The 24,069-nt window shown below is 42.4% G+C and overlaps 1 long non-coding RNA gene across 1 annotated transcript; it reads right to left on the reverse strand.

The window, feature by feature from the left end:
* Positions 1–1,751: 1,751 nt before the first annotated feature.
* On the reverse strand, positions 1,752–22,113 carry LOC142658730 (uncharacterized). Its single transcript, XR_012850161.1, has 3 exons — positions 22,051–22,113; positions 9,618–9,690; positions 1,752–1,945 (listed from the first exon to the last, which is right to left on the reverse strand). It is a non-coding gene; the product is annotated as an uncharacterized LOC142658730 (long non-coding RNA).
* Positions 22,114–24,069: the final 1,956 nt, after the last annotated feature.

Raw genomic sequence — 24,069 nt, forward strand, 5'->3', positions numbered from 1 at the left:
CATTTCCTTTTTTTTTTTAATAATGTATAGGGCGGGCAATTTCAAGAAATATTGCTATATACTTTATTAACAAATTCAGCCTCTTTTCATTGTAAAACTGTTCCTATACTGCTGCCCCTAACCTCAGCTACTGGCCGTTGCTAGTGTAAATCCATATTCAGCGCTGTACACACTAAATACAGCTACTCTGTGTGGTGAACACTTCATGCTGCCTACTTCTGAAACCTGATGCACATAATGTCTCAGTGCATTGGGTATTTCTACAACGGACTGTGTCAGTCCATTCCCAATAACCAGCCACACTGATCTTATCTCCCTGCTGTCCCTGCCAGGCTCTTTGATGAGTGAGGAAGGAGCATGGAAATCCAGCCGGAGGTGTGCATCCTACACCCTATAGAGCGTCTGGCAGGGAGAGTAGGGACATAAGATCAGTCTGGCTAGTCATTAGTAATGGACTAACAAAGTCTGTTGTAGAAATACCCAATGCACTGAGAAATTGTGTCCATTGGGTTTCAAGAACAGAAAGCATGAATTGTTCTCGATATTGAGTATCTGTTTTTAGTGTGTACGGCGCTGAATATGGACAATGACTAGCAGCTAGGGGCAGCAGTTCAGGAATGGTTTTAAAATGAAAAGAGGCTGAATTGGTAATAAAGATTATTGGAATATTTCCTGAAATTGCCTGCTCAATACATTATTAAAAATAATATGAAACAATAGTTACCCTTTAATACATACAATATACAGTATAGCATGTTTCTTGATTCCCAAGTCGGATCCCAATATACTGACCAGACATTTGCTTGACACAAGCTGCAAATATTCTTGCACTGCTACAGCAGTAGTAGTGTGTGTATTTCTCACCTTTATTTTGGTTTAGTCCTTCTAGCAGTTCTGATTCTCTGATGTATACTCCTCCCCTACAAATATGTAACATTTGGTTTATTCCTCTATGTGACCTGTATTTCTGTTAGTACACAGTTAAATTGTCAGTACAGTTATACTGTGAAGAGATTCTCCTGCATGCTGGGCGGCACTGCTGCCATGGCAACCGTACGACGCGCTGAGAGTATCGTGCACGGATCCACGGCAACAGTACCACCAAGCGTGCAGGAGCATCTTGCAACGCCTAATGTCAGTTTTGGCGGGACAGTATAACTGGACTGACACTTTAAGCGTGAGTAGGGATAACAAGGCTGAAGCTGTATTTATACACAGCGTTTTGTTGCGTTTTTGTGTGTTTTTGTGCATTTTTCAGGGCATTTAAAATGCCTTTTTTTTTTGTTAACATTTTTAATGCATTTTTTAGTGCAGGCCAGATGTTACATTAAAGTCCATAGTAAAATATATAAAGCACTACATAGAACTGCGTTTTGATTTGTGACGTTTTTGAGGCAATTTTGGGATCAGTGGTGTTTCGTTCTAAGTGCAGCATGCTCTGGGTATGGTGATTTTTCAGCCATTTTTCCCATAGATGTCTCCTATAGGACTTAAAAAAGGCAGAAAAAAAGTATGGACAAAATGATACTAAATGAAAAATGCCACCAAAAACATCACTAATAAAAGGATGTTACATTTTAATAATGCTGGTGTTTTTTTTAAGTATTTCTTGATGCAGTTTAAATTGCCATGTGTGAAAGAGGCCCTAAATAACAACAGTTTTTTGAACTTCAGGAAATCCATTTCATCCATTATTTTGCCAAAGAAAGCCGATTGAACCTTTATCAGGGAGTTGCAAAGACTTTTACCATGTCTAGTACAAATATTGTACTTATACAACCTCAAAACAGCAATACTGTTACCCAGTATGGAACTTGATGTCTGATCTGAGAATTTATAGACAGATGACTCTGCAAGAACTGCAGCTGTCTTAATACTTCATATTATCATCGGTTCATCGGTTGTTTTTGTTTTCTTTCTTTTTGTATTACAGGTTGTAGAAAAGCTAGACAGAAAACAGGGAAAAAAAGAAAAAGAGTTGATTTACATAGCTGACAGACCGTATTGATGTACAGTAACCTTAGTTGTGCTTTGTATAGACACACTATCATGTTGGGTACGTGGACCCACTGGGACATACAGCCTTGGCGGTATGGCAGTTGGCCAACAGGGCGCAGATTACAGTCTATAGTTTGTATAGGGTACCTGTGGCAGCTCAGACAGTAGCAAGGCAGGCTCGGCTGGGACTAGGCAGCAGGCAGACGTCAGGCGTGGTGTAGGAGGACAGGCGTGGTATACAGCACAGCACGACTTCAGCTCAGCACGGCACTTGACCAGGATAGCACGGGATACAGGTAACAGGATACAGGAGCAGGGAAGTCTGGGAACTGGGAAACACTAGGAGACCATTTGCATAGACAAACTTAGGGTACGAAAACAACGCTCAGGTGTGGGAGGAAGGGGCTGGTCCCCTCTTATAGTCCAGGGTGCTATGGGCTAATTAAACATAAAAGTCTGATGCGCACGCTGCCCCTTTAAGAGCAGGCACGGGACCCGGCTGAGGTGGGCGGAAGTGAACGCTGGCGTCTCCTGAGGAGGAGACTGGGGCCAGCGCTCGCAGATCCATGGCTGTGGGCGTCAGGAGGTAAGTGATCCTGGGCATGACAGTATCCCCCCTCTTATGCCCCCTCTTCTTGGGACCAGAGCGAGAGAAAAACTTCTTCAGAAGGGTAGGAGAAGTGAGGTTCTCCTCTGGCTACCAGGACCTTTCTTCAGGACCAAACCCCCTCCAATCCACCAAATAAAAAGTTTTTCCTCTAACTCTCTTGGTGTCCAAGATCTCCTTAACTTCGAAGGTGTCCGAAGGACCGATGGAGGTAACCGCAGGGTTAGGGGTCTTGGTAAAGCGGTTCAGAACCACCGGTTTCAGGAGGGAGACATGGAAGGAGTTTGGAATCTTGAGGGTCGAAGGCAGCCGAATCTTGTAGGCGACAGGGTTGATCTGTTGCAGGATCTCGAAGGGTCCGAGGAACCTGGGAGCAAATTTGTAAGATGGCGCCCTCAGTCAGATATTCCTGGCGGACAGCCAGACGTTCGTGCCAGGGAGAAACTGAGGGGGTTCTCTTCTCCTTGTGTCCGCCTTCCGTTTCATGCGGTCGACCGCCAGCAGGATGGAGGATCGAGTCTGCTGCCAGATCTGCAAAAAGACGCTAAAAGCAGTGTCAGCAGCTGGTACCTCGGATGTATCAGGCACCGGGAGAGGAATTCATGGGTGTTGGCCATAGACAATAAAGAACAGTGTCTTCCTTGTGGACTCGCTGGTGTGATTATTGTAAGAAAATTCAGCCCACGGGAGCAACTGCACCCAGTCATCATGCTGCTTGGAGATGAAATGGCGTAGGTAGTTCTCCAAGATCTGATTGATCCTCTCGACCTGACCATTGGACTGAGGATGGAAGGCAGAGGAAAAGTCCAACTTTACACCTAGGAGTCCGCAGAGGGCTCTCCAGAACTTCGAGGTGAACTGAACCCCCCGATCAGACACAATATGCTGCGACAAGCCGTGCAGGCGGAAGATGTGTTGGATGAAAAGCTTGGCCAGTTGAGAAGCATAAGGAAGACCGGTCAGAGGAACGAAGTGGGCCATCATCGAAAATCGGTCCACCACCACCCAGACAGTACTGCATCCCGCAGAGAGAGGCAGGTCAGCGATGAAGTCCATAGCTATATGCTGCCAGGGAACATCGGGCACAGGCAATGGCTGGAGCAGGCCAGCAGGTCTGGAGTGAGCGACCTTGTTATTTGTACACACTGAACAGGAAGACACAAAGTCCATAATGTCTATGGGCAGCGTGGGCCACCAGAAATGACGGGCAATCAGATCTTGGGTCTTACGGATACCTGCGTGACCTGCCAGTCTAGAGGAGTGTCCCCAGCGGAGGATTCTCCCTCTGTTAACCAGGTGCACAAAAGTCCTCACTGGAGGAATGTCCCCAACTTGCAGGGGGTTGACAGAGACAATGTAAGACGGATCAATAATGTTCTGTGGAATCTCCATGGTGTCTTCTGTTTCGAAAGACCTGGACAAGGCATTGGCCCTCACATTTTTGTCAGCCGGGCGATAATGGAGCTCAAACTAGAACCTGGTAATGAACAGCGACCACCTGGCCTGACGAGGATTCAGCCGTTGGGCCGTCTGGAGACAGGTGAGGTTCTTGTGTTCCGTAAAAATTAGGATAGGATGGGCTGCGCCCTCTAGTAGATGTCTCCACTCCTCCAGAGCCAATTTGATGGTCAGTAACTCCCGATCCCCAATCGAGTAGTTGCGTTCTGTGGAAGAGAAGAGCTTTGAGAAATATCCACATACCATTGACTTGCCCTTGGAACCTCTCTGGAACAGGAGTGCACCAGCACCGACAGAGGAGGCGTCCACCTCCAATGAGAACTGTAGGGAAACATCTGGATGATGGAGGATAGAGGCTGAGATGAAGGCATTCTTGAGGCTATTGAATGCGGACTCTGCCTCAGGAGTTCACACCTTGGCGTTCATGCCCTTCTTGGTGAGGTTAGAGATAGGAGAAGTCAGTGAGAAGTTTGGAATGAACTGTCTGTAAAAATTGGCGAATCCCAGAAAGCACTGTATGGCCCTCAAGCCTTGAGGGCATGGCCATTCCAAGACAGACTTTACCTTTCCAGAATCCATCTCGAGACCTCGATTCGAGATGATGCAGCCCAGGAAGGGTAGAGAATCTTTCTCAAAAATGCACTTCTCCAACTTAGCGTACAGACGATTCTCCCTTAACCGCAGCAAAACTTGACGGACACGTCTCTAATGAGTCATAGGATCTGGAGAAAAAATCAAGATGTCATCAAGATAGACCACAACACAAACATACACCGTGTTCCAAATTATTATGCACATTGGATTTAAGTGTCATAAACATTTAATTATTAGTTTTTCAATTAAACTCATGGATGGTATTGTGTCTTAGGGCTGTTTGGATCATTGTAATCAATCTCAGACACCTGTGATAATTAGTTTGCCAGGTGTGCCCAATCAAAGGAAAACTAATTAAGAAGGACGTTCCACATTATTAAGCAGGCCACAGGTTTCAAGCAATATGGGACATAAAAAGGATCTCTCTGCTGCCGAAAAGCGTGATATAGTGCAATACCTTGGACAAGGTATGAAAACATTGGATATTTCAAGAAAACTTAAGCGTGATCATCGTACTGTGAAAAGATTTGTGGCTGATTCAGAGCACAGATGGGTTTGTAAAGATAAAGGCATAATGAGGAAGGTTTCTGCCAGACAAATTAATAGGATTAGGAGAGCAGCTACTAAAATGCCATTGCAAAGCAGCAAACAGGTATTTGAAGTCGCTGGTGCCTCTTGAGTCCCGCGAACCTCAAGGTGTAGGATCCTCCAGAGATTTGCAAGTGTGCATAAAGCTATTATTCGGTCACCCCTAAACAATGCTCACAAGCAGAAACGGTTGCAGTGGGCTCAGAAATACATGAAGACTAATTTTCAAACCGTGTTGTTTACTCTTGAGTGCCGTGCAACCCTGGATGGTCCAGATGGATGGAGTAGTGGATGGTTGGTGAATGGCCACCATGTCCCAACAAGGCTGTGATGTCAGCAAGGAGGTGGCGGAGTCATGTTTTGGGCTGGAATCATGGGGAGAGAGCTGGTAGGCCCCTTTAGGGTCCCTGACGGTGTGAAAATGACCTCTGCAAAGTACGTAGAGTTTATGACTGACCACTTTTTTCCGTGGTACAAAAAGAAGAACCGTGCCTTCCGTAGCAAAATTATCTTCATGCATGACAATGCACCATCTCATGCTGCAAAGAATACATCTGTGTCATTGGCTGCTATGGGCATAAAAGGAAAGAAACTCATGGTGTGGCCCCCATGTTCCCCTGACCTCAACCCTATTGAGAACCTTTGGAGCATCCTCAAGCAAAATATCTATGAGGGTGGGAGGCAGTTCACATCAAAACAGAAGCTCTGGGAGGTTATTCTGACATCCTGCAAAGATATTCAAGCAGAAACTGTCCAAATACTCACAAATTCAATGGATGCAAGAATTGTGAAGGTGATATCAAAGAAGGGGTCCTATGTTAACATGTAACTTGGCCTGTTAAGTTTTTTTTGATTGAAAGAGCTTTTTATTTCTGTAAAGATGTCCTCCTGATGCTGCAAATTCAACAAATTACCATTTTAGTTCTCTTTACAACCTTTAAAATGTTTAAAATAATTTGAAACAGTGCATTTTTACTTCTAAAAAAAAATCTGAGATTTGTTCAATAAAATTTGCATTATACTCCAACGGTTGATGGCTTGAAGATTATACTGACTGTCATTTGCATCGACTATTTAGGAAAATCAGCGAAAAATAACATTTGCATAATAATTTGGAATGCGGTGTAGAGGAGGTCACGGAAGATGTCACTAACAAACACCTGGAAGACCGCGGTAGCATTACACAGACCGAAGGGCATTACTAGATATTCATAGTGTCCATCACGGGTGTTAAATGCAGTCTTCCATTCGTCACGCCGGCGAATCCGGATTAGGTTGTAAGCCCCACGCAGGTCTAGTTTGGAAAAAATCTTGGCACCATGTATACGATCAAACAGTTCTGAGATCAGTGGCAACGTATACTTATCTTTCACCGTGATCTGGTTGAGACCCCGGTAGTCGAGACAGGGACGTAGAGAACCATCCTTTTTCTTGACGAAGAAGAACCCGGCTCCTGCCGAGGAGGAAGACTTGCGTATGAAGCCCCTCTCCAAGTTCTCTTTAACATAGGTGGACATGGACTGAGTCTCTGGTAAGGAGAGAGGATATACCCTACAACGGGGAAGGGATGCACCAGGAATCAGCTCGATAGGGCAGTCATACGCTCAGTGTGGGGGCAGCGTCTCCATCTCCCTCTTGCTGAAGACATCCGAAAATGCAGCATAATGACCAGACAATCCTGCCAATGACTGAGGCAGAGGAGGCTGAGCCGAACTAATCTGTCCCAGGCAACGGTTGTGACACTTGGGGCCCCACTGGAGAACCTCTCCAGAGTTCCAGTCCAGGACTGGGGTATGTAATCAGAGCCAAGGCAGGCCCAGCAGCACGGGGTTAACGGTCTTGGACAAGACAAAGAACGATAACAGCTCAGAGTGGAGAACTCCCACTTGGAGCCTCAGCGGCTTGGTCACAGCAATAACTGGATCTGTCAGAGGTAGTCCATTTACTGATGCAACCGTCAACGGCCTCTCTAGAGGGGTGGTGGGTAATTGAAGAAGATCCATCAGGTCTCTAGAAATGAAATTAGCAGCGGATCCAGAGTCCAGATACGCAGAGACCTGATGCGTTCTCTCGCCGGACACTATGGTCACTGGTATGGACAATTTAGATGGAAGTCCTTTTTTATCCAAGGTTGTCTTTCCTAGCAACCCTAGGCTTTGGGATTTTTGGGGACACAGACGCAAAAGATGGCCTCCGAGGCCACAATATAGACAGAGTCCCGAAGTGCGTCTGCGTTGTTTCTCCTGGGTGGATAGCTTACACTGGCCCATCCTCACAGACTCCTTAGGAGGATCGACATCTGAGGACAGCAGGGGTTGCTGCAAAGTAGGGGCCAGACTAGGAAGGCCTCCCTCCCAACAAGCCTCTTGGAGGCGTTCTCGGATCCTCATATCAATCTGGGCGGACAGAAGGATGAGGTCATCCAGGGTAGACGGTAGACGAAAATGTCCTCGCATACTGGCTGAAGTTGATCTGGCACTGGTTCAAAAATCCACGACAGGTACCTGCGTCTCCATCATAGCGGTAAGGAAGTGGCAAAGAAAAACTGGGATCAACACTGCCAGGAGGTGTAGTAGGAGGAACGTCAGCTTGTGCCTCCTGCCGACGTGCAAGAATGTTCAAGGCCTGGAGGAGTTGGTCCTGTCGAGACCGGAGGTCCAGCATAACCGTCTGCATCTCTTGTGATTTCAATTTGTTCTTGGATAGACCAGCGCACCCTACGGGACCCGGCCGAATTGAGTGCAGGTGTCCCTTGAAGAGGGGACTGGGGCCAACGCTCGCAGATCCATGGCTGCGGGCGTCAGGAGGTGAGTGAGCCTGACGGCCCGCGGCCATGGGCATGACACACAGCTTACTGTAGGTGTAACGTCTGTGGTCGCTGACCACGAACTCTTTCCATCAGATTGACGCCCTTCTCTCCAGAGATGTCTGCACATGCGGCCATGCTGTTCCACAGTGACCGCCAGGGTGCGCTCACCCACTCAGTCCAGTCTTGGAGCGCACACAGGTGTGAGATTGAGCTGATTGCTCCCAGAGCACCCTGGACTATAAGAAGGGCTCTGCCCCTTCCTGCCTTGCCTGAGCCTTGTTGTCGTTATCCTAGTCTGTCTATGCAAATGGTCTCCTAAGTGTTTTCCAGTTCCCAGGGTTCCCTGTTCCTGCTACCTGTAACCTGTATCCCGTGCTATCCTGGTCAAGTGCCGTGTTGAGCTGAAGTCGTGTTAAGCCGTGTTGAGCTGCTACACCACGCCTGGTGCCTGCCTGCTGCCTAGTCCCAGCCAAGCCTGTCTTGCTACTGTCTGAGCTACCACAGGTACACAATACGAACTATAGACAGACCTGTGTCCTGTTGGCCAGCTGCCATACCGCCAAGGCAGTACGGCCCACTGGGTCCACATACCCAACGTGATAGTAGGCTTTGGTTAATGTAGATTTTTGAGTTTTTTTGATCTTCAGAAAACACAGTTCATCCATTGTTTTGCCAAATAAGCACATTTGGACCTCTATCTGTGTCATTCTGCAGAGTTCAGCTACTGTATGGCTAAATGCACACGTTGCGTAATTTGATGCAGAGAATCTGCATCAAAACCGCAGGTATATGCATGTAATTCCACAGCTAAAAAGGTACGTTTTTTACATTTTGATGCAGAAATAGGTGCTCTTTTATGAAGCTGATTTTGGTGTGTTTTTCTGTAAAACAAGTCAGATACAATTTGCAAGCAGAAACACAGAATAAATACGCACCGCAGGTCAGTTTAAGTGCATAAAAAATCTGCACCTTGTATATGAGATTTCTTGAAATCTCATTTACTTTGCTAGTACTGTATTACGCTGCGGATTTGCCGCATGAAAATACGTGCGGCAAATCCGGACGTAATATGCAACGTGTGCATTCAGCCTTATCTGTGTAGATTGACAATTCAGCAAGGCCACGTATGCTCTATACAGACTGGGTCTTCAGGAAGGTACTTTTGTAAAAAGCGTTTATTGTAAAAGATTAATTCTAATTACTGTAACAACGGCACACAATACTCATTTGTTTAAGAGCTGCACACAGTTAAACTATAGGGTGTTATTACAATACATGCGCTTTATTACATAGTTAGTTCTCTGTAGCGAGAATTTACCCCGTACACTTATCTAAAAGAGACAAATGACTTATATTACCACACTGCAACCTCACGTGTCATCAGCTGAACAGCATCGCTACAATCTTAATGTGGACTTTATGATTTATTATATGGGCACAAGAGGTCCAGGGTAGGAAATATCTACCACATAATACTGAGAAATACTGATTTTCTTATTGTTATTAGAGTCATTCATACTTAGACGAGCGCTTTTATCAATATCTTAAATAAAAGCTTTTTACCTTAGCATGTTGCTGTTACATTATCCTCTCTGTTCTCCCCTTTTTTTTCTCCGTTCTGCTACAGTATGTTCAACTGGTGGTGCACACAAAGATGAGATGGTCATACTATTAGCAATCGATCTTTCTGTTTATAAATATATAAGTGCCATACACTGCCAATATATTGATGTTATATAGTCCTAATAAAGCAATTTAGTGACATTTTAAAAGTGTCACATAATTGTAATGCCACACAATGCCCACATAAGATTGCCAGGTGCACTTTAGTAGACAGTAGCGCCAGATACAGTGGTGTCCATACTATGTAACAGCACATTGACTGCTCAGTTCTGTAAATGCATTTAATTTTGTTAGCTGAAATAACTGCTGAGATAAATTTCAACTTTCTATTACAAAACCGTTACACAAATATCTGTTTTTGTATCTTACTTTAACTCAGAACCGTCACCCATAAACTGACACCAGGATGAGTAGAATTTCCATTTTAATATGAATTCTCTCTTCAAAACATATGAATTTGAATTGTTTGTCACTTTTCCCTTTACTGTAAAAATGTAAAGAGGCCGCATGTGAATCGATCAAAATAAATAATTTAAATTCAATATCCCTCTGCCACTATCAATAACAGTTGTGAAAATTATGTGGTACAGGGGTAATTGAATTTTCCTGACAGCAGAACAGGTTTTTGATGACATTTTCTGAAAGTTGTAAACTCAATTTTGAAGACACAAGTAGAGAGAAGCTTAGAGGAAATTCGATTTTTATCTAAAAAGCTAGAAATTATCATCTTTTTGCTCCTTTACTGTAAGATAAGTGAATAATATTTTACATTAAGTAATCCTGCTTTTTGCATTATTTGAGTTGTAGTCCCAAAGAGAAATTCTTGCTGAAAGTCTATACATATTTCCCATCGTTAATAGGATCTGAGCACAGTGGATGTACTTAACCCAGTCGTGGCATATAAGTCACTAAACTATGAATTTTAATAGTGAAAACTGTGATAGCAGATTAAATAAAACTGTGAAAAAAGTATTCAGATCTACTCGACATCACCACACAATAGAAGATGTAGTAGTAGTAGTTTTAGCTTTGATATTTTTGCCCTGGATTTTTATGGCACTAACATAATCTCAAACATTATATAACATGACCTATAATAAAATGGTTTTCCCAGAATCTTAAATTATCACCTATCCACAGGATAGGTGATAACTTTCTGATCGTTGGGGGTCCCACTGCTGGGACCCCCACCAATCGTGAGAATGGGGGTCCCAAACCCTGTGTTCCTCCTCACTGCTCGAGGACATTGGAGGACATTGATCGGATCGGCGGTTAAGCAGTACAGCGCTCGTCTGTTTTCATCATTCTCATAGACATTGAATGGGGGGGTGGGCGTATGCTTGACCGCCACTCATTTAAGATCCTCCTCACTGCAGTCGCTCAGTGAGGAGGTACACAGGATTTAGAATCCCCATTTTTACGATCGGTGGGGGTCCTATCGGTGGGGGTTCCAGTGATCAGAAAATGATCACCTATCCTGTGGTAGGGGATAATTTTTGACTCCCGGAAAACCCCTTTAAAGCTGGTTTACACGCAGAGTGGAAAGGGCGATTACCTAGGGGCCTCCCTCACCCAGTTCCCTCCAGCCCTTCACAGAAACTCCCAGCAGCAAAAAATGCTGGCCTTGTGTTGGATGATGCCCTGTACGTAACCTACTGCGTGCTGCGTTACCTTCTATATGTACCTTCTTCATACAGTCTACAATATAACCATAACATACAGTACATAATTATGAACAGCATATAGTATGCTGCCCAAATAACAGCGCCATATGTAGGCAAGATGAAAATTCTATACAGTTGCCTAAATAATGATATACACTGCAGCAACCACTATACACTGAAAAAATAATATACTGTACAGTTCCAAAAAGAAAATACCACCATATAGTGCTCAAATAATACCAATATACAGTGACCAAAAGACGAACCTTGGTGATTTGGTGATTTGGGATGCAGATGTTGATAGGTATGGAAGAGGATGAGCAGCTGCCAGATACCTCTGCCAATGCTTATCTCCTTGTTGAATAAAGGATCAGGCATCTTAAAATCCAACATGGCAAATCTTATTTCCAGCAGCAGCAGACCCTGAATGACAATGTGGCTGCCCTTAGACATATTATTGTCATGATCCTGTTAACATGAGCAGGACATGCCAATAACAATCTATAATATATGACTAGTATAAATTATGTACATATTACATGACACTGGCAATGAGGTGGGGGCCCGCCATTCATGTTTTGACCAGATGCCTTCTCCAGCCTTGATACTGCCCTGCCTATATATTTGATTTACTGTAGCTAAACACAGAGGACAATATCTCTGCTTGCAACCTATGGGAGCACTGGTTGTTGTATTATCTTTATTCAGAGACAAATAATGCACAATCATGAACAAGTTTACCAGAATTTAGACTTCAAATGGATGTAAACTTTTAGTATTCCTATATATCAGTGAACCCAATGCAAGATTAATTTACAGCTCGTGAGTTGCAGCACCCCCATGGATTATAGATAGGATTCAAGTTCCTCAAAACTTGTTTGGTTAGAATAATAGAAAAAAGCTACTTCATAAAACTTTTCCTCTTTCAAAAGCAAAATTTTACTTATAAATCAGGTTATCCTTTCAGATGTAAGACATTGCACATCTTATAGCCCCTTAATTCTGGTGGTTTTGCAGTTCATAGTGCTGAATATAGAAAGATAACAATGAAATAGAGCCCTAACTCAGTTTGGGTATGTTCACATAGGGCATGAACACTGCGAAAAACCCGCAGCGTATACGACCTAGAATAATTAGGGACTTTCGGCACTAAATAGTGTGCGTATATATTCAACTGGATTTTCTGCTGTGGAAAATGACCGCTAGAAAAATAAAAAAAGGTCTATACTTACCTCGCTGGGGGTTGCCATGGCAACGTGTGTCTTCTTTTCCGGCTGCTCTGTTTTCAGGCCCCCTTCTGTGATGATGTTTCATTACATGTGACCGCTGCAGGCTTTTATTAAAAAACCTGCGGCATTTGCTTCGAAGACAAAGTGTAATCGCAGCAAATTCTGCAAGCAATGAAATGTGTTGCCGAATTTGACTTCCTTATTGAATTCAATGGGGAATTCTGAAACAAATGCTCAGCAAATTTAAAGGATATATTGACAAGCGGCAGATTTAAAATCGCAGGTCAATTTATGCACATTTTCTGTGCAAGTTTTTCTGCAATGTGTGGATGAGATCCACTTAGCTGGTACTGTAATACGCTCCAGACAAATAATCTGCAGCGTATACAACAAGGAATTATTAGCTATAGAAAACATAGGAAAATCAACAGTGCATCATAAATTCCTGCATGATAATACAGGCATATTTAGAAGAAAGAACATTGGACTTGAGTAAAAAACATTTCTCACTCGAGGGAATTTTCATGCAGATTCCAATGCGTATAGAGCAGGATCTTGAGATTTTCCTGGCAAATACGCTGAAGGTACAAAAAAGTGGTGTGAACCCAGCCTAAACTGTTAAATAGGGGTCAATGGTAGATGAGTAAGTGTGCGCTCAGATGTGGAGGAACTTTTTAACTGTGGATTTTGCCACAAATTTGTGGTAACTAAACAACAAATCTGCATCAAAAATTGCATATTTGAGGGTTCGTCCAGACATGGCGAATTTCGCAATGGGTGTCGCAGATTTCAGTCTTTGGCTGAAGTCCGCAGTGAAAATCCGCTGCTTCTCCGCAACAAACTGTACATGCTACGGAATCTAAACTAGTTTCCGTACAGTTGTTTTTCGCAACGTCTGCACTAACTTATTTAAAAATCTGTATAAACCAAAGGAAAAAAGTCTGCTGCAGATTTCCACTGTGGCCTGTCCGCAGCAGAGTTTTGCAGCAAGTCTGCCACATCTGAACGTGCCCTTAGTGTTGCTACAATATTGTTGCAGCAAATGTAACAAATGTTTATTTAAATAGTCATGAAAATGTGTGTCTGCTAATGCATTTTTCTATAAAGAATTCCCTGCCTGTGTAATATTCATTGTAAAATTATCTACATGACGTAGTATAACCTGGATCTTTTATATGCAAAGCATTTCCTATTTATACTTAGTAAATGTGAGGTTGTTATGCACAGTTCAACGAATGCTAGCTACTTAAACATTGACTTTTTACATTTATCAGTACACCCGTGACATGTTGACGTGGATAATTTGTCTTTCACACTATCATAGACTGTGAATGTCAGTAGTTACATAGAGATTCTTTCAGCGTTACGCATCATATTCTTTATAAGCAGCACAAACAGGTATTGGACACATCAAGAAGATGCCTTGCTCTGCTGCCTACATTTCATTTCTCGTCTAAATTAATACTGAACAACATTTTCAAAGAATGTGCATTTTTCTCATTCGGGTTTCATTATTGAAAGGCACAATAATGTTTAACCCCTTTTCTACTCATTCCTCCCAACTAAACCAAGCATCACAGTCAGGGGCGGATTATAATGAGGGCAAACTGGGCAAGTGCCCAGGCTTCAAGGCTGGAAGGAGGCCAAGTTCGCCTCTGAACCGGGGTGAAGCGGGACCTCTCATCCAATTGTATCCGCGTCCTTAGGATGCAGATACAATTGCTTACTTTAGCGCTGGCAAGACAGGGAATTATCCGTCCCTTCCTCCCACTCGGCGGTTTACTAATGACATAGTCGACGGGATGACGTCATCACGCCGACTGCACTGTTGCGCTGGAAGATGCCATCTTGCCCCTGACCAGTCCTGCGCCGCTGGAGGACTGCGCGGGAACTGGGACATGTGAGAATGTTTTGTTTTTTTCTGGGCAGCATTGGGGGCAATATCTACAGGGGGCATTATTTACAGAGGGCATTGTGACTGGTGCTATCTACAAGGGGCGTTATCTACAGAGGGCATTGTAACTGGCACTATCTACATTGGGCATTATCTACAGAGGGCATTGTAACTGGTACTATCTACATAGGGCATTGTGACTGGCCCCATCTACAAGTGGCATTATCTACAGAGTGCATTGCAAATGGCGCTATCTACAGGGGGCATTATCTACAGAGGGCATTGCAACTGGCATTATCTACAGGAGGCATTGTGACTGGCGATCTACAGGGGGCATTGTGACTGGCGCCATCTACAAGGAGCATTATCTACAGAGGGCATTGTAACTGACACTATCTACAGGTGGCATTGTGACTGTCGCTATCTACAGGGGCAAGGTTAGTGTGTGGTGTTTTACTTTACAGTGTTTGACACAATTGAATTCAAGGGCACAGTGTATAATACTATTATATTCAGGGGTGCAGTGTATAGTACTATTATATTCAGGGGCATAGTGTATAATACTATTATATTCAGGGCATGCAGTGTATAGTACTATTATATTCAGGGGCACAGTGTATGGTACTATTGTATTCAGGGGCACAGTGTATAGTACTATTATATTCAGTGGCACAGTGTATAGTACTATTATATTCAGGGGAACAGTGTATAGTACTATTATATTCAGGGGCACAGCGTATAATACTATTATATTCAGGGACACGTACAGTACAATTATATTCAGGGGCACAGTGTATAGTACTAATATATTCAGGGGCACAGTGTATGATACTATTATATTTAGAAGGATAGTGTGGCATCATAGGAATTTTATCTTCGTTTATAGGTGCGGAAATGTTGGAAAAGTGAGGGGCCGAAGACATCTGAGCTGCAAACTGCAGAAATGTGCCGTGCCTGGGAGAAGTCATCATAGAGGTCTGGACTGGATGTAGAAGAAAAGAGAAAAATAACAAAAAAGAATCTGAGACGTCACCTGTGAGTCACTAAATGTAAATGTTTATTCTCCCTGTGACTGATCAGTACTGTAGTCACAGTATGATCAGCAGCGAGATGACGGATGGTAGCATTCTTTTCTGTTAAACAGCAACTCCCAGCAACTGAGCTTGGTTCTGGGTCTGTATATTTGTACTGAGCTTGGTTCCGGGGGTGTATATATTTACCTTCTCTTAAGGTAAAAGTAGATGTTAAATCTACTTTTACCTTAAGAGAAGGTAAATATATACAGTAAAACTAAACCCCAAAAAAACATAGAGGAATCTCAGTTTTTGCCAATTTACCCATTATATTGTACTTTAAATGGTGCCAATAGAAGCTACAACTCCTCCCCCAGAAAAATAATTCTTCACATTGCACTCCATTGACGTAAAAATAAAAAAGTTATAAACCTCCTGACCTCTTTAGTGTCTGTGTATTCTGCTTTTTCTCTTCTTTATGGCTCATTCTGCTCTTACAGCAAATTCAAAACCATGCCAGATCTGTGGCCGCCTAAACAGAAATCTGCAAATATATAAGGTACAGCGTCTTCAGAGTTCGGGGGGGGGGGGGCAGACTTGAAAAAGTCCCCTGGGCCCATGGTACCATTAATCCGCCCCTGATCACAGTTCTATGATCAAGTACACTGAGGTGAATATTAAAGGCTATGTAAGCCTCCGAAAGGCTATTTGTTTTTTTTGTTTTTTTTGATAAAAAGGTGTATTTTTGTTTTGTGTAACTTTGTAAATACTTTTTATTAAAAATTATTGTAACTTTTTTAGATACAGCTGCTCTGTATTCCCTATACAGAGCAGCTGTATCTAGTGCTTTTCACTGAATCCGTCAGTCCTGTGGACCTGACGGCTTCAGTGACAGTCGGTCCTGTGTGGATCCACGCAGTATCCACCTGTAAACTATCACATCTAAATTATGAACTTAGATGTGAACGATTACAGGTGGATCCTGCATGTAAGAGACACATACTGTAGGACCCGCCGACACTGAAGCCGTCAGGTCTATGGGACTGACGGATTCAATGAAAAGCGCTAGATACAGCTGCTCTGTATAGAGAATACAAAGCAGCTGTATCTAAAACAGTAGAAATAATTTTTAATAAAAAGTATTTACAAAGTTACATAAAACACAATGATACACCTTTTTATTAAAAAAAATTGCCTTTCAAAGGTTTACATAGCCTTTAATTATTGTTTTATTATGCCTAGTAAATGTTATATACATAGGTAATACAATTGGTTTAGCTAAACAGAGCATTGAGGTAAGAAAGAATATGCCTAATATATGCTTATTCTGTATACTGCTGTGAAAAATACCCCCTTCCAGATGTCCTCTATTATTGCACATTTCTCACACTGAATGTTTTGTAATCTTTGCATAGAATGTAATATTAGACAAACAAAGCCTAAACACATAGTTACATAGTTACTGTACATTGTTTATAAGGTTAAAAAAAGACACAGGTCCCTCAAGTCCAATCTATAATCCTACCATGTTGATCCAGAGGAAGGCAAAGCCCCCATGAGGTTGATGCCAATTGCCTCATTAGGGGAAAAATTCTCCCTGATTCCAAATATGGCAATCAGAATAAATCCCTGGATCAATGTCCCATCTCCAGTATCTAGGACCCATACCTCGTAATATTATAATTATCAAAAAGGGCATCCAGGCCCCTCTGGAACATTCTTAATGTAATGACCAGCAGGTTTGTGGACCCACTGGGCTACTCTGCCGAATTGGCATAGGGCCACCTCTAAGGGCGTTGTCTAAGCAGCCTCCCCGTTCTTCACGCTTTAACCCATCTACAGGGATCTGGTTTTCGCTGCAGGGAGACTGCCAGGTCGCTACCTCTTGATGTGGTCCCGGCGGAGTAGCTGCTGGCCAAACAGAAACTAGACAGAGAGAGGCAGATGGTACATTTGGGGTAGTAGACAGAATCTGGATTACTGGAAGCAGGCTGGTGTTGGATTACTGGAAGCAGGCTGGTGCCAGATTACTGGAAGCACGTTGGTGCCTGATTACTGGAAGCACGCTGGTGCCTGATTACTGAAAGCACGCTGGTGCCGGATTCCTGAAAGCACACTGGTGCCGGATTACTGAAAGCACGCTGGTGCCGCATTGCTGTAAGCATGATAATGCCGGATTACTTGAAGCAGGCTTGTGCTGGATTACTGGAAACACGATGGTGCTGGCTTGCTGGAAGCATGCTGGTGCTGGATTGCTGGAAGCACCCAGAGGGCACGGGATACAGATAGGTAACAGACTCAGGATACAGGATACCAATAGGTAAGGGCCTGTTCACATCAGCATTCAGTTTCCGTTAATGGGTTCCATCAGACCTTTCCATCGGAGGAACCCATCAATGGAACGGGAAACGGAAACCATAGTTTCCGTTTGCATTACCATTGATTTCAATGGTAATGCTTCCGTTGCAAATGTTTTCTGTCTCCGTTTCGTAGGGTTTCCATTTTTTGCCGGAAACAACAGCGCAGTCGACTTCATTCCATAAGCTGTTTCTGGTATTGCATTAATTTGAACAACCTGGGATGATTTAAACCCTGTAACCCTGTGTCGCAGGCAGAAGCTCTTCTCCTTCAGCTATCATGGATGTTAGACAGCTCCACTGAATCTATTGTCCAGGTTCTCCTGCCTTGATTGCTTCATTGGTTTCACCCCTCTGGCTTCCTATATAAGCCTGGCCCTTGCTCTTCCTCCTTGCCAGACTATTGAGCTTCCTGCCTGTAGTCTAGGTCCTCTACAAACTGTTGCTGCTCATTTAAGCACCACCCTTGGATTATGCCCTGACAACATCTCTGCCTCAAGCTATATACTGTTGCTGCTTATCTGGGTACCGAACTTAGATTGTTTCATGGCAATATCTCTGCCTCACACTACAACCTGTTGCTGCTTATCTGTGTAACAAACCTGAACTGTTATGTGATTACTCTTGCTATGGGCACCCTCCTGCCTGATCATTTTAGCCACTGGACTCCAAATCTGCTACAGACCTTGACACAACTGCTGTAAGGATTATACTTAACATATCATGGCCATAACTACCAAGGTAGCAGATAAATAATTAATTTTGCATATTCCTCTATAAGATGTCAGCTGACTGGTTTGTAATGTGTTCTGCCTTTCAGTTCTGTGCAACAGTCAATGTAATTGATCTAGGCCATCTCTGAAGCTCAAGCTTTAAAGGGATCCTGTCATCAACATCTTACCTGTTAAACTCGCCTGACCCCTCAATGGCCGCAGCTGTCCAGAGTTCGTTCCTGTTCTCTTCTTTCCTGAAGTCCTCCTCTGTCAGTAAATGTAGTCGTTTAAACTCTTCCCGCCTTTTATGGTAATTATTTTTCCCTCTGGGATGCAGCTTCTTAACCCCGCCCACCGCCGCCACCTGTCCTGCCCTGACTGGCTAAGGAGCTGTCAATCAAAAAGAAGGAGGTGGAGTCCACTCAGACGCTGAAGGAATGAAAATCGGACTCTTTTCAGATGAAGATTTGACTCTTTTCTGCTCATTTGCATACGGCGTGGGACCACTGAAAAACGGAATACTAAAGGTACAGAGCTTACTTAGAACATATTTATAGCTTAGATGACAATGATTTTTCACCCACTTTCACCAGGTATTGCTGGCTTTATAGCTAAAATGCTGGTGACAGGTTCCCTTTAAGGCTCATTCAAAAACAGATAAACCCTTAGGGTATGTTCACACGGCCTATTTTCAGGCGTAATTCGGGCGTTTTACGTCTCGAATTACAACTGAAAAAAACGCCCCCAATACGCCTACAAACATCTGGCCATTGCTTGCAATGGGTTTTACGATGTTCTGTTCCCACGAGCCTTTATTTTACGCGTCGCTGTCAAAATATGGTGCGTAAAATGACGGCTCGTCAATAGAAGTGCAGGACACTTCTTGGAACGTTTTTGGAGTGGTTTTTCATTGACTCAGCTCCAAAAACGGCCGTAAAAAACGCAGCGAAAAACGCGAGTTGTTAAAAAAAACTTCTGCATATAAGGAGCTGTTTTCGCCTGATAACAGCTCTGTATTTTCAGACGTTTTTGCTAACTGCGTGTGAACATACCCTCAGAGTCACTCAATACCATTAAAAAAAATCTCTATTTTTAATATTAGTCTGCCACATCAGTGTTGATTCTAAACTACAATATATTTAGAATGTTACTACGAGTGACAAGTTGACATTATGAAGTTTGTATAAAAACACTGACATGATCAAAGGTTTGTTTAAAAAAAGATGAGAAGAAAAGTTTTTGAAATAAATACTTCTGGAAAGGGTTAGAAAGCTGTTTTAAAGCATCTAGTGTGAAAGTCATAATCCTCAAATAGAGACTTGGAACACTGGAGAATTATCCCAAAAGTGGGCAGCCTTCCAAAACTACTCTAAGCAAAAGAAAAAAACAACAGAAGAACATCAAATGGACTGCAGGGCCCCAACCATCATTAGAGTTCATGACTTCACAATAAGGCTGGGTTCACACGACCTATTTTCAGACGTAAACGAGGCGTATAATGCCTCGTTTTACGTCTGAAAATACGGCTACAATATGTCGGCAAATATCTGCCCATTCATTTGAATGGGTTTGCCGACGTACTGTGCCGACGACCTGTCATTTACGCGTCGTCGTTTGACAGCTGTCAAACGACGACGCGTAAATTGACTGCCTCGGCAAAGAAGTGCAGGGCACTTCTTTGCAACGTAATTTGAGTCGTTCTTCATTGAAGTCAATGAAGAGCAGCTCAAGATTACGAGCGTCAAAGACTCCTCGCATAATACGAGGAGGAGCTTTTACGTCTAAAACGACGCAACTGTTTTCTCCTGAAAACAGTCTGTCTTTTCAGACGTAGAAGACACTTATCGTGTGCACATACCCTAAGAATAAAACTGGGGAATCGGGGATTCATGTGAGAATAGCAATATGTAAACCACTGGTATCCTAGAGTAATTGCTGTGGATATGCCATAAATGCCTAATGTTGGAATAACCCTTTAATTACATTATAATGCTTATAAGGATGATAAATAAATGCACTTTCTACCTTTTCCAGGGGTATACATAGGGGAGGAGGCACATGACAAAATCAAATCGGGACCCCACTCCACAGTCTTGTTCACACCCTCAGGCTCCCTCAGATAGTGGCAGAAAAGAAACAGGGCTTAAAGGGGTTGTCTTATAAAGACCACCTCTGTCCATATGCCACATTAGGGCATATGGACATCATAGAGGGGGTCAACTGCTCAGGACCCCTCTCTGTTAACCTGTGAGAAAAGACGCTAAGTAAAAGAAGCTTCCAGTCTGGCCGACTCAATTCAGCCATATAAATATATATTTTATATATATATATATATATATATATATATATATATATAGCAGACAAAAAATGGTGACAGCACCCTGCGACACTAATGCCACCTAAACCACTAAATATAAATAAATATGCACTAAAGCTAAATCTACTTACAAATAGGGAGGTTCTTAGTGCACATTTTGATCAAAAAGTGTTAGCCCACCTGCCACGACAAGGCGACCTCTGTAAGGTGGGAACCTACGCTGCACATACACCCAGAACTGGGACTAAGCCTACATATATACCTGGGGATGGTAGGATCCAGCATTGAACTGATTAAAATCACCCAGGGCAGAGTGGGAGGAGTGCAAGAACAACAAGTGGAGGCAGTCACTAACCCCACATATATGGATACCATAAACACAACAAAAATTGAACAGCACATTCCAACTAAATGATACAAAATGTATGCAGGTGCAAGAACACCCATGACTGCAGATATACAGCAGACATAAAATGGCGACAGCACCCTGCGACACTAATGCCACCTAAACCACTAAATATAAATAAATATGCACTAAAGCTAAATCTACTTAGAAATAGGGAGGTTCTTAGTGCATATATATAGTACAAAGAGGCAGAGAGACCTTCCTGACGTCACGAAGGGGCCGCCGGCCACCCATTCACAGAGGCAGCAGAGTCCGTACACCGAATACATTCAAACGGTGTCGGATTTCTGCTAGCGGCAGGAAAAATACAAGAAATAAAATGTACTAGAAAAGTGTCAGAGTGGCCATTTAAAACACATCACAAAAAAAGTAAAGTATAAAGTATAATAAAGTATATTACAAAATATTTATATTACACATGCTGCTAGAAAATAAAAAGTTGATTGAACGTTTAGTTAGGCTTTAAGTGAGCAGCGAATATATAGCTTGATAACACCTGATTTACAGTCCTGACCTGTAGCCCATATTGGTGACCATATGACACACAACCACCAGAAAACAGATAAAAATACACAAACATAAACAGCTTGACAGTAGAGGACAATTCAATGATTTATCAGATTTACTTATTAGTTTTTTTACTTTTAAAGGGAAATGCTCTTTAAATTATTCATTAAATCTCTCCCAGTGGATTGTAACAGTTCCCTGCATCATATGTAGGTTCTTGAAAAGAATAAATGATTATAGCTATAGAAAATTTCTATCAGCGCCTCTCCTTACCCGTGGATGTGGCTTCGTCTACTGTTATAATCTTCCCTCTCAGGTCCAGGGAGACCAATTCCCATTGACTAGAAGTGGCAGTACAAGCGACATCTGCTAGCTAGGAGAAAGTGACATCTGCTAGCGGTGAGAGAAGGTTGGACTATCTCATTCATCATTTTACAAATCAGTCCCTTAAACATCTGCTTTCCATGTTAAAACCATTACATTCCGTTTAATTACATAGAGTTTTAAGGGCTGAGAGGCCAGTGTGCCCCCTGTCCCATGGAAAGATATGCCTTACCCTACTAGCACTTTTTTGACTTGAGCAATCATTCATGATGCAGTAACCTATTGTCCCGTATGAAATAATAACCAGCAAGCGGAAGATGAAATAGCTTTCCACATGTGCAATTGTATTTCTCAAAGCAGATTTTGTCCAGAGCTATTATGCGTGGAAACATATTTCAGAGCGGTGGCAAGATTTTCCAATAGAATTCTTCCTTCATGAAACATTTAAGTCAAATGTCCTCCTTTGTAATACTCTTCACCTGTAAATGGATAAGACCATTACAAGACTATAATTTAGACAAGGTAAAAATACTGCTCTTTGTGACATCGCAGCTATTTATTATTCACTGGGATGATTATTACTTTACTGTAGGTATGTGATGTTTGCATGTCTTGTTTCCATTGTTGAAATACTAGGTTGTTATGACAGATTTTTGTTTATTGCAGAAAAGTACACACTAAAACAAGCGTGATTTGTAAAACAAGAAAAATGCTGATTGTTTCCAGTAGAATAGACAGCCCTAGCAGATTGCCCAAATACTATTTTATTCCAGCAGAGATTGTTTTCATCAATAATAAATATGGTTGCTATTTCGATAGAAATGAATAAATATATATTTATTTATACATTTATTTATTCATTGCATAATGAAAAGTAAATTAAGTTTCAAATATACTTGTTTCCGTTTCTTACTGTTTCCAAACTCTCTGCTTGCTTTCAGAGAATGGAAATATTCTGGTCTACATTAAGGGATTGGATCTTCCTGGCCTAGTGCTCCGCTTACAATGGAGAATTTATTAATATGTAACATTATAAGTAAGAGCAATCCGCCCAAGGGCTTTGAATGTAAACAATTGCATTTGCATTCACTGACAGCAAGCAAATATATTGAAAATGATGAGGCAATGCAAGCATATTAGAAAGTTATATAATATTTCATAGGGAAATGATTAAAGGGTACATAACTTTTCAGATGACTATTTTGAGAATAAGCTGTCATATGTGTGTACATGAGGAACAACACTATTTCTGACCATTATATGACTTGTATTCTAGATTTCAGCAGTTTTCCCTTCTGCATGTTCTTTTTCTAAATCTAAGTTTTCCCTGAGCTGGTGGGTGGAGCCTAACTGCTATCTTGTCTTCTATACACTGCACATAGAGAAAAGAACATCCTGCTCCTTTATCTCTATCACATATTTAGAACTAAACAGTAGAGGAGAAAAAACAACACAAAGCGCACATAGTGCATCAAATGGTATAGTAAAAAAGCCACAGATAGTTGATCAGTTCTGCTGACCTGGTTGGTTGTGCTAGGAGCACAACATCCTGCAAGCGTGTTTTAAAATATTGCTTCAACATGGGTTCCGATCCGGATCCAAAGGGTCCAGTGGTAAATGGTAAATTGAGAAATTTGAGGAAAAAACTGATTTTCCCTGGCGCTGCTAACTGGTAAATGAGTAATGAGGATTTAAAGCAAGCAAATGTAATATCAGATATTGTTTTAATTACTACGCGTTTCAAGGCCGGACCGGCCTCTTCATCAGGTAAAATACAAATGCTATTGCTTGTTTTAAATCCTCACTACTCAAGAAGGGTTTTACCAGTTAGCAACGCCAGGGAAAATCTGTTTTTTCGTCAAACTTCTCAAATTAACATATTTAGAACTAGCAGCAGCAGCATGGAGGAGATTATACAGCAGTAATGAGCAGAGTAGCTGAGAATCCAGCACCGGGGTAACATATACA

Source organism: Rhinoderma darwinii, chromosome 8, assembly GCF_050947455.1.
Source record: "Rhinoderma darwinii isolate aRhiDar2 chromosome 8, aRhiDar2.hap1, whole genome shotgun sequence".
Classification (NCBI taxonomy): Eukaryota; Metazoa; Chordata; class Amphibia; order Anura; family Rhinodermatidae; genus Rhinoderma; species Rhinoderma darwinii.